This window comes from Dermacentor andersoni, unplaced genomic scaffold (assembly GCF_023375885.2).
Source record: "Dermacentor andersoni unplaced genomic scaffold, qqDerAnde1_hic_scaffold ctg00000593.1, whole genome shotgun sequence".
NCBI lineage: Eukaryota > Metazoa > Arthropoda > Arachnida > Ixodida > Ixodidae > Dermacentor > Dermacentor andersoni.
In genome coordinates, this window is record NW_027315275.1 from 27,501 (window position 1) to 40,000 (window position 12,500).

Consider the following 12,500-nt stretch of genomic DNA (forward strand, 5'->3'; position numbering starts at 1 on the left):
GGAGGCTTCATCCCGGGCGCGCAACGGCGGAGACGGGCCTGGCACCCACTCTGGGACAAGCCCCTGTCAGGGGGACTTGCACCGTCGCAAACACCCGAGAACGTCGCCTCCCATACACCACATTTCCCGACCGCCTGCAAGGACGGGGGATTCGGTGCTGGGCTCGGTCCCGTTTCGCTCGCAGCTACTCGGGGAATCCCTGTTGGTTTCTTTTCCTCCGCTTAGTGATATGCTTAAATTCAGCGGGTTGTCTCGCCTGATCTGAGGTCGACAACGGATACATCGCTTTCGCCCATTCCAGCACGACCGAGTACGACGCCCTGCCACGTCCTTACGGACGAGGCTGGCAGGCGGCACAACGCCTGCGCGCGTGCGTCATACGAGCGGTATGCCGAAAAGGACTCGACACGTTCGAAAACCCAGCGCCAACCGAGTGCGACGCCCTACCACGTCCTTCGCCCAACACGGAGCTACTTATAGACGAGGCTGGCAGGCGGTGAACCGCCTGCGCGCGTGCGGCGCACGAGCAGTTGCGTGGTAAGCGACCGTGTCTGAAGCCCAAACACCACCGAGGCAAAGATCGCCTTAGCAGCGCGCCGCTTCAGCGGGGCACCGCGAAGGGGCGACTAAAACCTGGCGGGAGGCATCGTCTCGTGTAGCGTCGCCCCCTGCCCCAACTGGAGTGGCCCAGTCTTTAGGGGACAGAGACTGCGAAGCACTTGGACCGACGGCGGACTAACGACGGAACGCTTCAGCTCCGCCAACGGGGCACCCACGCTCTCGAAGGAGACATTTTCCGTTTCGCGGCAATTCTCCGCCGTGCCGTGACTCTTCTCGCTCGCAGACGGCGCTGTCGCGTCGAACCCGCTTTCGGGGGCCACCCTTCTCCTCCCCGCTCCTCGCAAGAATCTGCCGATTCCCATTCCTGCGACGAAGCCCGGAAGGGCGCCCACACAGCTGCGGTGACGTGAACGAGCGACCAGCTCTGGAGCTCGACGTAATTCGAAGGCAAACAGCGCAAATTGCGATCGCGCTGGCTTTGCGCACGGCGCGGGAATCGGCCGGCGTTTCATTCCCACGTTTTCCGTGCACGCAAGCGTGCGCTTCCGACTCTCTCGCAAACGTGCGCGCTACATGGCAACAGACGTTCGCGCCTCGTGCTTGGACCGCTCTTTCCCTGCAGGTATCCGACTCCATCCTGCGGCGGTCTTACTAGAGGCGCGCACTCGTCACGCTGCAGTAGTATTGCCTCGTTTCCGTCTTTTCGAAGAATTGGCACAACGGTTTGCCACCGTCTCCCTCTCGTGAGGCCGCTGGCCGCGTGGCTTTAGCGCTCAACGTACTGTCCATGATGCCGACGCGGTCAAAACGAGTCGACGGACGCACGTTCCCTGTGCGCCGAAGTCTCTCTTGATATGTGATCCGACCCTCAGACAGACGAAGCCAAGGGAAGACCCAAGGCCGCAATGTGCGTTCAAAGAATCAGTGCTCAGTGTGTCCTGCAATTCACACCAAGTCTCGCAGCTGGCTGCGTTCTTCATCGACCCGAGAACCGAGTGATCCACCGCTTAGAGTCGTGAAAAATAGTTTGTTCAATTCAGTACAGTACAACCAGGGTTTTAGGCACGTGGCGTCTCCCTGTGTGTGGTTTCGAAGAGCGCCTTTCGGCGTGCGCTCCTCCAGTCTCGCTCTTTCGGCGGCCGCGTCTCAGCAGCTGAAAGCCTAATGGCACTCCACTCCTGCTACTCGCGCGTGTGTTTTGCGCCCACGCCTTCCTCGCTTGCCCTCGAGGCACCTTATGCCGTTTGCGCGCACTCGAAGCCGGTTTTACCTGCCAACCATCCACCGGACCCGTGTGTCTCGTGTGCACGTTCACATCGCTCCACTAAAAATTGCAAAGAGCGACAGAGCCATGATTAGGGCTAAGCCGCTGTGGAGTCTTTAACGGCTACACGGCCACGGGCAGGGCTTCACCCCCATCGACGTGCTTCGCTTCAGTCAGCAGTAGGTTCATAGAAGGGCCTCAAACACACACACACTTTCGCATCGGCAGATCGCCGCAGCATAACCGCTGTTGATCCAACAGCCTACTTGAGACGAAAGACAAGAGCCCGGCGCGCGTACTCGCGCAGCTCTCCAAAACCACTCGGCCAGTGCCAGGGACGGCTCCCTGCGCCGGCGCCACAACAAGTCTACTTGAGGCGGAAGACGAAGCCAGCAAGGGCCTGGCCGCAAGTGCGTTCGAAACCGGGACTACAGTCCCTCGTCTGTCCGTACTTCCTCTTTCGACGTGCGGCGCCTTCCCAAAGCGCACAAGTCCGCTAACCGCAGAACGCTTCCGACGTAGCAAAGCCGCGTTTCCTTCGGTACTTCGCAGCAACGCCGCCTTTCCCTCGGCGGCGGGCGAATAGCCTGCAGACGTCGTCGCATTAAACCGCGATCTCGACACCTCGCGCGTCACGAGCAGGAGCCGACCGGCAGCCTCCGGCCCTTTCGGACTCGGTGGCATTTGCCGCGGAGGACGGGAGAGCACTTTAGGCCACGGTTCCTTCCGTACTTGGCAGCCGCACCCTCATACCGACAGTTCCATGACCGACCGAGCGCCACACCGTTCCTTTAGTACTTGGGTGGCAACAAAGTCGGGTCGTTACTCCATACTCGCCGCAGGAAGCGACCGGCAGCCGCCAGCCTTTTCAGACTCGGCAGCGTTTGCCGCGGAGGACGGGAGAGCGCTCGCACCACGGTTCCGTGTGTGTACTAAGCGGCAGCGGCATTAGCTCTCGACCGTCAGTTCCTTGACCGACCGCACGCTTCGCCGTTCCCCTCGTACTGGGCAAAGCAGCAGGTCGGGTCGTCTTACTCCCATTCCGCGCAAGAGCGCCAAAGCGGACAGAAAGCCCACCCAGTGTGCGTTACGCCGTTTCTACCCGCGGGCGCGGCCAAGCCAACCGTCCAAGGTTGCAGCCGGCGTCCACTGGGCGCAACAAATTTGGCACGGGGCGCCCCTCAAAATTCAGGCAGTCCCCGGCATGTTCGGGTATAGCCGTCCCCGCGTCCAAGCGGGGCCAGCGGCGGAAAGCGTCGGGCGCAGCGAGCTGCTTCACCCACACGGGGTAGAAACAATGGCGCTCGCCACCCTTCACAATCCGGTAATGATCCTTCCGCAGGTTCACCTACGGAAACCTTGTTACGACTTTTACTTCCTCTAAATGATCAAGTTTGGTCATCTTTCCAACAGACCGGCGCAACCGAAAGGCCGCGCCGGACATCGGTCCGAAGACCTCACTAAATCATTCAATCGGTAGTAGCGACGGGCGGTGTGTACAAAGGGCAGGGACGTAATCAACGCGAGCTTATGACTCGCGCTTACTGGGAATTCCTCGTTCAAGGGGAACAATTGCAAGCCCCTATCCCAATCACGAAAGAAGTTCCACGGGTTACCCAGTCCTTTCAGACAGGGATAAAGACACGCTGCTTCCTTCAGTGTAGCGCGCGTGCGGCCCCGGACATCTAAGGGCATCACAGACCTGTTATTGCTCTGTTTCGTGCGGCTAGGAGCCGCTTGTCCCTCTAAGAAGGTTGTAAGGTGCTGGGAACCCCGCACCTATTTAATAGGCTAGAGTCTCGTTCGTTATCGGAATTAACCAGACAAATCGCTCCACCAACTAAGAACGGCCATGCACCACCATCCACCGAATCAAGAAAGAGCTCTCAATCTGTCAATCCTCCCAGTGTCCGGGCCGGGTAAGTTTTCCCGTGTTGAGTCAAATTAAGCCGCAGGCTCCACTCCTGGTGGTGCCCTTCCGTCAATTCCTTTAAGTTTCAGCTTTGCAACCATACTTCCCCCGGAACCCAAACACTTTGGTTTCCCGGAAGCTGCCCGCCGAGTCATTTGAGTAACTCAGGCGGATCGCTGGTTGGCATCGTTTATGGTCAGAACTAGGGCGGTATCTGATCGCCTTCGAACCTCTGACTTTCGTTCTTGATCAAAGAAAACATTCTTGGCAAATGCTTTCGCAGTAGTTCGTCTTGCGACGGTCCAAGAATTTCACCTCTAGCGCCGCAATACGAATGCCCCCGTCTGTCCCTCTTAATCATTACCTCGTATTCCAAAAACCAACAGAACAGAAACGAGGTCTTGTTCTATTATTCCATGCAAGTTTATTCAGGCGACTCGCCTGCGTTGAGCACTCTAATTTTTTCAAAGTAAAAGCACCGGCCTTCTCGAGGCACACAATGAAGTGCACCAAGAAAGGACCGGCATGATGTTCAGTCCGAGCCGTCGCATCGGGTAGATGCACTACTCGTCTGGAACTGAGATCCAACTACGAGCTTTTTAACCGCAGCAGCTTTAGTATACGCTATTGGAGCTGGAATTACCGCGGCTGCTGGCACCAGACTTGCCCTCCAATTGATCCTCGTTAAAGGATTTAGAGTGTACTCATTTCAATTACGGGGCCTCAAAAGAGTCCCGTATTGTTATTTTTCGTCACTACCTCCCCGTGCCGGGAGTGGGTAATTTGCGCGCCTGCTGCCTTCCTTGGATGTGGTAGCCGTTTCTCAGGCTCCCTCTCCGGAATCGAACCCTGATTCTCCGTTACCCGTAACAACCATGGTAAGCAAGTAACCTACCATCGAAAGTTGATAAGGCAGACACTTGAAAGAAACGTCGCCGGCTCGTGGCCATGCGATCAGCACAAAGTTATCCAGAGTCACCACACAATACGGGCCGAAACCCGATCGATCTTGGTCTAATAAAAGCACCCGTCGCCCAAAGGGCTTCAGGCTCACTGCATGTATTAGCTCTAGAATTGCCACAGTTATCCAAGTAGGAAGAAACGATCTAAGGAACCATAACTGATTTAATGAGCCATTCGCGGTTTCGCCTTATTTCGGCATGTACTTAGACATGCATGGCTTAATCTTTGAGACAAGCATATGATTACTGGCAGGATCAACCAGGTAATCGTTCAACTGCGCGTCCAGCCTTTCAAGCAGGCCGGACGCCGTTTTTGCGATGCCGAGGCCACCTTCAGGCGCCCCAACACGCTTCGTTCTCGCAAAGGGTAGCACTTTGCACAGTCCGAGACGACGGCGTTCGAGCTCGCTACGGCGCCCTCCCCGCAGGGCCGGGTATCGCCACGCGGCAAGAAGCACGCAACATTCTCGATAGACCGGTTGTGTCGACTCGATCGCGGCTTGCGGTTTCTCTCGAGCCCGCAGCACTGGTGGACCGACCGACACTTGCAACGTAGCCGAGACGGCAAAGCCGCTAGGCGACGGGTCACGCCCGCGCCTTCGGCGCTTTCGTATTTGATTCGTCCGAGGACGATGCGGAACACACTTCGATATCGTGGAAAAAGCGTCGTCCGACAACCAGCCCCTAACGCATCAAGCGGATGAGGCTGCAGACGTCAGCTGTGGGATCCACGGGAGCGATACCGGGGACACGCTTGACGGGCACGAAGCCCGCCGCATATCAAACACCCAGGTCGCTTTGGGGGCGACTGCTCTCTGGGACCCCCATATAATAGCAGCGATAAGTACCCAGACCTCCATGGGGCCGTACTCGTGCCACTTTCGACGAGCGTTTGGCGAAAATCGTGCCGCCTCGTAACGCCGCGAGCAAGATTGAAAGCTTACGTCGGCAGCACAATGCCGAAGTCGTGAAAGCGCAGCGCGTCTACCGAATGCGCGAACGGCAATTTCTCGCTAATGGCCAGTACGGTTTCCTGCACAATTGCCTTTCTGTCGCCCTACGGGGCCCCCGGCCGATCGATTCGAGGCACGCTAGCACGGCCCCTTCGCCATTTCCGAGCACGAGTGCGAACAGTGCGGGCGGCGTGCTCGACGCCCCGGCTGACGTCGTTTCGGACTTTGTCTCTTCGCGTGCTCGCGGCAACGCCGCGGCCAACGACGACGTCTGCGCGGTTCTTTGCCGGTTCCCGGCGTGCTATAGTGCAGCCCTCTGCAGGGTGACACCGGCTCCGTCGTGGCCGTGCGGCGGCTTGTACGCAAAAGTTGCGTCAAAGGCGTCGCGCTCAGCGCCGCCCCGGCACACGCGGTTTCGGACTTTGTCTCTTCCAGCGCTCGCGTAGTCGTGGGCACGATTGTCGACTTCGGAACGGTGCGCGGACACCGCCACGAGCACGCGCAAGACGAAAATCGCACTACGGTACAATGTCGGCCGGGGCCCTACGGCCCCTTACAGTAGCAGCGATAAGTGCCCAGACCTCCATGGGGCCGTACTCGTGCGACGCGGCGGCGTACTGCGCCGAGCCGAGCGCCAATATTTGGCTTTTGCAGGGCGGATTCGAGCTCTGGCGATTGCCGCGGTACCGCCGCTCACCGATTCAAGGCACGCTAGCGCGGCCCCTTCGCCATTTCCGAGCACGCGTGCGAACAGTGCGGGCGGCGTGCTCGACGCCCCGGCTGACGTCGTTTCGGACTTTGTCTCTTCGCGTGCTCGCGGCAACGCCGCGGCCAACGACGACGTCTGCGCGGTTCTTTGCCGGTTCCCGGCGTGCTATAGTGCAGCCCTCTGCAGGGTGACACCGGCTCCGTCGTGGCCGTGCGGCGGCTTGTACGCAAAAGTTGCGTCAAAGGCGTCGCGCTCGCGCCGCCCCGGCACACGCGGTTTCGGACTTTGTCTCTTCCAGCGCTCGCGTAGTCGTGGGCACGATTGTCGACGTCGGAACGGTGCGCGGACTACGCCACGAGCACGCGCAAGCCGAAAATCGCACTACGGTACAATGTCGGCCGGGGCCGTACGGCCCCTTACAGTAGCAGCGATAAGTGCCCAGACCTCCATGGGGCCGTACTCGTGCGACGCGGCCGCGTACTGCGCCGAGCCGAGCGCCAATATTTGGCTTTTGCAGGGCGGATTCGAGCTCTGGCGATCGCCGCGGTACCGCCGCTCACCGATTCAAGGCACGCTAGCGCGGCCCCTTCGCCATTTCCGAGCACGCGTGCGAACAGTGCGGGCGGCGTGCTCGACGCCCCGGCTGACGTCGTTTCGGACTTTGTCTCTTCGCGTGCTCGCGGCAACGCCGCGGCCAACGACGACGTCTGCGCGGTTCTTTGCCGGTTCCCGGCGTGCTATAGTGCAGCCCTCTGCAGGGTGACACCGGCTCCGTCGTGGCCGTGCGGCGGCTTGTACGCAAAAGTTGCGTCAAAGGCGTCGCGCTCGCGCCGCCCCGGCACACGCGGTTTCGGACTTTGTCTCTTCCAGCGCTCGCAACCATGTCGGGGCCGACGCCGACGACTGCGTGGTGTTTCAACGATTGCCGGCGTGACACAATGCAGCTGCGTGCGGGATGCCAGCGATTCCGTCGTGTCCGTGCGGCGGCTTGTACGCAAAAGTTGCGTCAAAGGCGTCGCGCTCGCGCCGCCCCGGCACACGCGGTTTCGGACTTTGTCTCTTCCAGCGCTCGCGTAGTCGTGGGCACGATTGTCGACGTCGGAACGGTGCGCGGACTACGCCACGAGCACGCGCAAGCCGAAAATCGCACTACGGTACAATGTCGGCCGGGGCCGTACGGCCCCTTACAGTAGCAGCGATAAGTGCCCAGACCTCCATGGGGCCGTACTCGTGCGACGCGGCGGCGTACTGCGCCGAGCCGAGCGCCAATATTTGGCTTTTGCAGGGCGGATTCGAGCTCTGGCGATCGCCGCGGTACCGCCGCTCACCGATTCAAGGCACGCTAGCGCGGCCCCTTCGCCATTTCCGAGCACGCGTGCGAACAGTGCGGGCGGCGTGCTCGACGCCCCGGCTGACGTCGTTTCGGACTTTGTCTCTTCGCGTGCTCGCGGCAACGCCGCGGCCAACGACGACGTCTGCGCGGTTCTTTGCCGGTTCCCGGCGTGCTATAGTGCAGCCCTCTGCAGGGTGACACCGGCTCCGTCGTGGCCGTGCGGCGGCTTGTACGCAAAAGTTGCGTCAAAGGCGTCGCGCTCGCGCCGCCCCGGCACACGCGGTTTCGGACTTTGTCTCTTCCAGCGCTCGCAACCATGTCGGGGCCGACGCCGACGACTGCGTGGTGTTTCAACGATTGCCGGCGTGACACAATGCAGCTGCGTGCGGGATGCCAGCGATTCCGTCGTGGCGGTGCGGCGGCTTGTACGCAAAAGTTGCGTCAAAGGCGTCGCGCTCGCACCGCCCCGGCACACGTGGTTTCGGACTTTGTCTCTTCGAGCGCTCGCAGCGATGTCGAGGCGATCGCTTACGTCTGCACGGTTTCCGGTGTGCTACAATGCAGCAGTCTGCCGCACTACACCTCTTGGTTGCCGAGGCCAGCACGGCAATTTACTGAAGCGAGCGCATTGCGCCCAGGCGGCAGCGGACTTTGTGCTTTCGGGAGTGCTCTTGCTGTAAAATTTGAACGGCTGCAGCTGCGCGAAGCAAGTGTACCTATTTTCACTCTCTCTCTGTCTGCCTTTGAGGCGACTGTAATTTCACTTTAAACGCAACTGGAGGCGGGAGCAACCTGATGAGAGTAGGTGGACTTCGGTACATGTTGTAATTTAGAAATTGCTTTCAAGCTTTGAGGACATACACCTTCGCGCCATCTGCTTTCCCCGTCTCTTTGGCACTTTATAGTATGTGCTGCATGCTCTGCATTCCAAAGAAACACGCCTGTGTCTCTCCCTCTCTCACGTTCTTCTTCTTTTTGTAGCTGCTGTTGTAGAAGATGCTATGCTCTTTAATCGCTGTAACATAGAGTGCTTGCACAAGCCAACAACTGTTGCGCGTTTTTTTTTTTTTTTTTTCTCTTCCCAAGACGTTTCTGCCATTATTCACTAACTCTCGTTCTTAGTATGCAATGGAGCGTTAGCTCGCGCCATCTACCTTTCTTTCTGTATTGCAAAGTCCGCAGGTTTTCCTAGTTCCGTACACAGATGGCGCTAATGCGTTTTGGCGCCAGGTTCGAACGACCTCGCTGTACTCGTGTTTCCCATTTGAATGTTTCAAAGGGGTTTGCGACAGGGGGTGGTTCTTGTGCAAGGCTGAGCTTTCCAGCTGCGTTTAAGCTATGCTAGCATGTGTGCGTATATATATATATATATATATATAAATACACAAACACACACACACACACACACACACACACATGCATATATACATACACACACACGGTAATGGTAAAGATGATGAGGTAGCACTTTTTTTTTTTTTTTTACAATGCCTGTGTTTCAGATGGCGATCTTTCTCCCCTCTATGTTTCCGGTGGGAAGGAGTGTGCAGCGTTTTCTATATTTATTTTGTCATTCACTTCTATGTTGCTCGTCTTCGTACATGGGGCATGCTACCTAATTCTACCGGTCGATTCGACACGTTGCGATCCGTCCCGGCCTGTGCCGTATCAAAATTTTCAGTGGGCCTTGCGGTAAATAAAAAGAAATGAAGGAAATGCGCGTAGTATATTACAATTGCACACGGGCTTGAAACGAAGCCCTCAAGGAAGGTCACCTTGAGCGGTCGCATTCAGACGGAAGTAAGCATTCCCCTGGCGCGTTTTTTTCCGCTCGCCTGTTCCGTTTTCTACGAGGTTGCCTTGGTTGGTTTCGCGTTACAAGCAAGCTTGCACTCGGGTCTCGTTTCTACGCGACAGCGTTTCGTTAACAGCGAAAGACTGAGGCGTTGCGAGTTCATCCGTGAGATAGGGAGCGTTGAGTCTGTACACAGGCTGAATTTTATAATATTGCCCACGCTGTTGCTGAGGTTACCCATGTCGGCAGGGCGCCCACAAGGCAGTAGTACAATGAAGTGAAGTGAAGGACATCGCTTCTCGGCCTTTTGGCTAAGATCAAAGTGTAGTATCTGTTCTTATCAGCTTAATATCTGATACGGGTTCTATATGGACCCACGATATTAAACCTATTTTTGGAAGTTGGCGGAGTGCTTGAAGCCTGCTTCACCTCCGCCGCAGGTCGGCCCGGTATTGCACTACCTCCGGGATCGGCCCCGCTCACTTAGGTGAGACTTCATTCAATCAAAATGAAGAGCACAAGCTCAACGCGAGCAGTGACTTGACACGCACCATTCCTATACTACACGCAACGATGCCGGTTCGCGGACCACGAGAGTAATTAAACTGCCACTCCATCTGTGTGTAGCGTCGCACTTGTTGCGTCGCAAATGGGACAGCCGCTCCAGCAAATTTCTAGTTATGGGCTTCGAGAAAAATTAATGAAAGCAAAAGAAAGAACCAGAATTCCTATTTGTCCGATGTCTCTGAATGATTGTCTCCTGTAAAGAGCCACTTGGGGGGATGGGGGGTAGGATTAGCCGTGGGGTTCGCAATCAATATGAATCCCACTCAAAGCCAACACTGGATTTTGGAGTTCACTATCGCTTGGATCCGTAAACCACCGCGGCCACGCAAGCTCGCCCTGCCGCCGAAATCCGCTGCCCAAGTGGAAGAAAGATTCCCTATGAAAGAAAAATAGAGTGCCCGATTTCTGGCAACTACTGTGCAGCCTTTGTGTACACATTTTCGCAGCAGTGGGACCGAGCGCCTCGAAAACAAACTTGTCGTATGCCCAAATGTGGCGAAATATATTCAAGGGTTAAAAGGTGCCTCATCTTTCTAACCTGTATGTTACGAAGACCTGTTGCTACCTTTTCATCATGAACATCATCATCATCATCATCCTGGCTACGCCCACTGCAGGGCAAAGGCATCTGCCATGATCCTCCAAGTACCCCGGTCAGGTGCCGATTGTCGCCATGTAGTCCCTAATCTAATCTGCCCTCCTAACTTTCTGCCACCCCCTGCTACGCTTCCCTCCTCTTGGAATTCAGTCTGTAACCCTTAATGGCCACCGGTTATCTTCCCCCCAGATTGCATGCCCTGCGCATGCCCATTTGTTTTTCCTGGTTTAAACTTTGGTGTCATTAACGAGCGTTTCTTCTCGCACACCCCAATCTGCTCTATTCCGATCCCCCCGTGACGCCACACCCATCATCCTTCTTTCCAGAGCCCGTTGCGTCGCCCTCAGTTACCCTTCGGTAATCCTCAAAGCTTTTTGTTGGGGCACTCGTGGCATCTTTCTCGTTTAATGAAGTCAAATTTTTTTCAGTTTTGGGGGAAAACTCAATGAGCTAGGCGCGATTGTGTCCCTGGCGCCGCTCTCAACAAGATGGCGGCGCCCATGCTTTTTGCCTGCAGGTTCGGCCCTACGCAGAACACGCCTGCCGGGCAGTGTAGCCACGTTGAAGGGGCAAAGCGTAGTGCAGTGAAGCGCTTGCTCGGGCGAAAAACGCAAATATGAGCCAAACAGGAATTTCCATTATTGGAAATTCCAGTTCAGTTTGCGCATTGCGTTCGCCTAAGGTAAAGAACACAAATGCGAGTGCCACAGCAGTCAAGTCAAAGCTTAGGATTGCGTATCATTTTTTTTTTTTTTTTTCTTTTCGTGCCTTTTACTCCTGGCCTGCGTGGCCCTAGCGCGCATGCACACGAAAGTAATGAAATGCTGAAAACACGAAATAATGCGGTGCGGCTGTATCATATCTATTTTGTGCGCTTTGTTCTTTGTGGACTACAGCGGTGTGCGTCATGAGAAAGTTTCGGTGCCCTTCTTGGGTGACCAGTGAAGCTATATTTAAAACCACATTGATTTGTACGGTTATTGCTACAAACTGCGTGTGGGTGTTTTTCTTTTTCGCTGCCAACGATGGGTTATCGCAACCGCGATCGGTTCTGCTGCTACGCTAGACGCGTGCTTGCCAACGGTTGGCTCTATACGCGACCCGCGACGCGTGGTCGGCACATTCAAGCAGTCAATTGCAAACCGTTCCAAGAAAAAGGATGTACTCCACTTGCCACCTAGTTCGACGATTGTACTTTCTGACCCTCGAGGAAGCGCCGCCTTCCCACGTTTTCTATAATACGATAAGATTCAGAGCGACCGCGACCACTTGTCTTTGTCAATATCTCGGAAACGCTTTCTTTGTTTTCTTTTTTTTTTTTTAAATCCAGATACTCAGACGCGCCCGTGTTCACGCGCACTTGTTCTCTCCGATAAGCAGGGAAGCTCGGTTGGGGTGGTGTCGGGCCTTGCGCATGCGCTGCTGAGCTCGTCGCTTCGCCGGCCGGTCGATGCTGGCGCGGTACTGGTAATGAACTTCGACGTGCATGGTGAAACGTCACTTTGTATTGCCACTGTAGACTAGCAATGCAATGTGTTTGCGAGCGATTGGATAAATGAGAAAGCGTGCACTGTCTACAGTTCATGCCCCTCTAGAGTAGTGGAAATGTTGCTCCAAGTGTTAGGTTTGTAATTTGCGCCTACGAACATGAACTAAACAAAGAAAATGGTCTGCAGCCGCCTTCGCTTCATAAAATTCCCGTACGAAGAAATTTCCGTGCGCGAATGAGAGAGCAAAAGAGAGAAACCATGTTAAGAAGAATGGCTGCCTTTTACGTGATCTCGCGCATGAAACCAGACGATAGATTAATTTTAGCCGTTCATTTTGATTTGCCGAATGTAAACCG

General features: G+C 56.1%; 4 non-coding genes across 4 annotated transcripts in view; 1 reads left to right on the forward strand and 3 right to left on the reverse strand.

Moving 5' to 3' along the window:
• LOC140214720 (large subunit ribosomal RNA) overlaps positions 1-270 on the reverse strand; it is a 3,960-nt gene extending 3,690 nt beyond the window's left edge. Inside the window, exon 1 of the ribosomal RNA XR_011891652.1 lies at positions 1-270. This exon is cut by the window's left edge and continues 3,690 nt beyond it. This is a non-coding gene — a ribosomal RNA (large subunit ribosomal RNA).
• Positions 271-1,423: 1,153 nt separating this feature from the next.
• LOC140214721 (5.8S ribosomal RNA) lies at positions 1,424-1,576 on the reverse strand. Its single transcript, XR_011891653.1, has one exon. It is a non-coding gene; the product is annotated as a 5.8S ribosomal RNA (ribosomal RNA).
• Positions 1,577-3,150: 1,574 nt separating this feature from the next.
• On the reverse strand, positions 3,151-4,965 carry LOC140214718 (small subunit ribosomal RNA). The gene has a single exon (XR_011891650.1). It is a non-coding gene; the product is annotated as a small subunit ribosomal RNA (ribosomal RNA).
• Positions 4,966-9,780: 4,815 nt separating this feature from the next.
• LOC140214723 (U2 spliceosomal RNA) lies at positions 9,781-9,972 on the forward strand. The gene has a single exon (XR_011891655.1). It is a non-coding gene; the product is annotated as a U2 spliceosomal RNA (small nuclear RNA).
• The last annotated feature ends 2,528 nt before the right edge of the window (positions 9,973-12,500 follow it).